Consider the following 2,969-nt stretch of genomic DNA (forward strand, 5'->3'; position numbering starts at 1 on the left):
AAAGTCACATAGTGAGAGATTGAGTCAGGATTTGAGTCCGACTCACTCTGGCCTTGGCCTTTTAAGAAAAAATCTTGCTAGGTATAGTGATGCACATCTGTAATCCTAGTGACTTGGGAGGCTGAGGCAGGAGGATTGCAGTTGAAGGCTAGCCTCCGCAATTTACTGAGAACCTGTATGAAAGTAAAAAGTAAAAAGGGCTGCAATGTGATTCAGTAGTTAAACATCCGTGAGGGTTAATCCCTGGTACAAAAAAACCAGATAGACAAACAAAAACCAAAAGCCAAAAAACAAAAAAACACTCGTTTTATGTGGCAAAAGAGGAAGGGAAGGTATAAATTGGGATTTTGATTTTTTACTGCAGACAATAGGTAGGGGAGTCATTGAATGTTAAAAGAGAGGAGAAAGAAACATCATGCCTGTATTGGAAAAGCAACCATAAAACTGGAACTTATGTTCTGTCATATGTGATTTTTAAGCATCAAATGAATGACCTCTGATTTTAATTTCCGTCAGCAATAATTTTCAATGTAATGAAGAATTTTAATTTTAACATGATTTTTAGTATAAAGCAATCTTGTTCATTTTTTTTACTACATCTATTCCTTAAATAGTACTTTTTGATGCTGTGCTAAGTGGAATTTTCTTAATTTCACTTAAAAATTGTTGCTAGTATATAGAAATAGAATTGCTTATTGGTTATGTATTCTGTTATCTTGCTAAACTCACTTATTAGTATTAGTAGTTTTTATAGATTCTTCAGGATTTTCTCCAGACAGGATCATGTCATCAATAGATACCTTTAAATTTATCAGATTCTTAGCTTAAAAATTCCAAACCAGGTTTTATCCCAGGACAAACATCTTTTAAGTTCCTCCTTCAGTTATTGTGATTCTTAAGGCCTTTCCTGAATTTCCTGGTCTATGTATTTGTAGTTGGCAATCTAGCAAAGATGAGTCTTTGATGATAAAAATCACTTAATTTTCTCCCTGAATCAGGTGTTAAACAGAAAGACATGTCAGCTAATGGAAGTAAAAAATCTGTGCACAAGTGAATAGTCACACTTCATTTGGAGAAGTTTTATAGTTTTCAAACAGCTATGTGATATTGGGTAAATGACTTGATTTCTTAGTGCTTCAATTGTTTCATCTGCTAAGTAGAATAATAACAGCACCAGTTTCTCAAGGTTGTTGGAATTGACAAGTGACTGTGGACAGTAGGTAGCATGGGGTCCTGTATTTGTATTAAATAGGCACGAGCAGTAAGAGAAGAGATCTGCCCAACTGACTTGTCAGAGTGCAGTGTGGGTTCTGTGGAATGTGGTTCTTAATCTCTCTGGAGTTATGGATCCCTTTGGTGTATTCTCTCTTTCCACAGTAGAATATGTACGTGAATCTAGATGTGTAAGTTTTGTGTAATTTGAGAGGATTCAGGGACAATCTGATGTGTATCCAGAAGCTTCGAGGGGTTCAGGGTTCATAGCCCCTGGAACAAGAGCATTTCTATAAGCAGGAAGTGCTCTGTAATGGAAACTGTCTTGGGTGCAAGATAGGATGAAGTTTCTTTCTCCTCCATGCTGGGTCCTTGAAGGGAGCAGTTTAGAAAGCAGACAGTATCATTGCTTTTTCTTCTTGAGAAAACTCTTCATAGATGATGATCTGTTGTGGGCCTTGTCATGTTGCAGCAGACTGTGGCTGGTGTGTGTCAGAAGTGTCTGTTTTGGTTGTGCCCGAGCAGGCCCATGGAAGCCTAGCGAGTGGCAGTGAGGTGCTGCACAGACAGCCTTAGGCTGCCTGGATTCAGTACTTCAAGTGCAATTAATAGGAAAGTCCGAGTGGAAACCCCAGTGTTGCAGCATGAGAGCCGCACTGTCAGAACTCAGCTGAGGAAGGTGGCTGTGCGTGTCTCCAGCTTGACCACAGGGCTTTCAACATTGAGCCCTAGTGACTAGTTTCTGATATTCTTTGGTTTATGTTTTTGTGAGTTTTTTTTAAAGATGATGAAGCATGTGAATGTATCCAAGTGTAGACTTTTTTTCTTTTTCCGTCACAGTAATAATTTGTGTCATGAATTGTCCTCCCTTTCTTTTTCTGACCTCATCTCTCCTCTTATTTTTCCTTTGTCTTTAGAATATAGCTCACTTGTTAGCCTCCCTGGCGACCCTTTACTCCTTCCGTCAACGCTTCTTTCTGTTGAGCCCCTTTATCTTCCTCTCCCTTCTCCCTGGGCTGGTGGAACTATTGCTAGAAGAGCTGGAGCATGGAAGCACTGCAGGGGTCCTGTGGTGACAGGTGTCCTGGATCCTCCTTACTAACTCAGTACTGTCATTGGAGAACAATGCTGGGTAAGAACTTGTCATTTGAGTTTAAGAAAACTAGTTTTGGGTTTAGTTATTGTCAGAGTTACATATCAAATGTTTATTTACAAGATCTCATACTTCTCAGTTGTATTTGTGAATCCTGTTCAAGTTCATGGTGACTTTTACCTACCCACGTTATGTAGGCTACTTCTGGTCTTTGGAGTAATTCTGGTAAGTCCCAAATAAGGTTGGGACTTATTTGATCTTTGATTAAAATAGAATTTAAGTTTAGTTTAAGATGAGCATGATTTAGATTCTTATTTAATATTGTTTTCTAAAACTTTTGGAATCAAACATTGCGCTTTTTCAGGTTGAGTCTGAATTTCTTCTACTATCATCATGTAACCTGTGGATGTTTAATCGTGGAAATCTGTTACTTTGGTTACTTTAATTTTACTTAAATGATATGTTGCAAAAAATTTGGAACATGGGTAAAAAAATAAAAATTCACTCTTCCTTGCCGTTCTAATGTACAAACTGTTACTCTGATCTGTTTCCATCTTTTTCATGTGCATGATTTGCTTTTATGGAAGTAGTCATGGTAGAAATAAGATTTTGTTGCCTACTTTGCCTTTAACATGAGATATATATATATATATATATATATATA

At 37.5% G+C, this 2,969-nt stretch overlaps 1 protein-coding gene across 10 annotated transcripts in view; it reads left to right on the forward strand.

Annotated features, from left to right (window-relative positions):
* The first annotated feature begins 644 nt into the window (after positions 1 to 644).
* Kmt2c (lysine methyltransferase 2C) overlaps positions 645 to 2,969 on the forward strand; it is a 255,597-nt gene continuing 253,272 nt past the window's right edge. For 7 of the 10 annotated variants that reach the window (XM_048786664.1, XM_048786667.1, XM_048786671.1 and 4 more), the window contains exon 1: positions 646 to 2,344. The gene's annotated coding sequence lies outside the window, so the exon portion shown is untranslated. Of the gene's footprint in view, positions 2,345 to 2,969 lie in introns of all 10 variants that reach the window. The other 3 variants (XM_048786668.1, XM_048786672.1, XM_048786675.1) reach the window with 2 other exon arrangements.

This window comes from Marmota marmota, unplaced genomic scaffold (genome assembly GCF_001458135.2).
Source record: "Marmota marmota marmota unplaced genomic scaffold, marMar, whole genome shotgun sequence".
In the NCBI taxonomy this organism is placed as follows: Eukaryota; Metazoa; Chordata; class Mammalia; order Rodentia; family Sciuridae; genus Marmota; species Marmota marmota.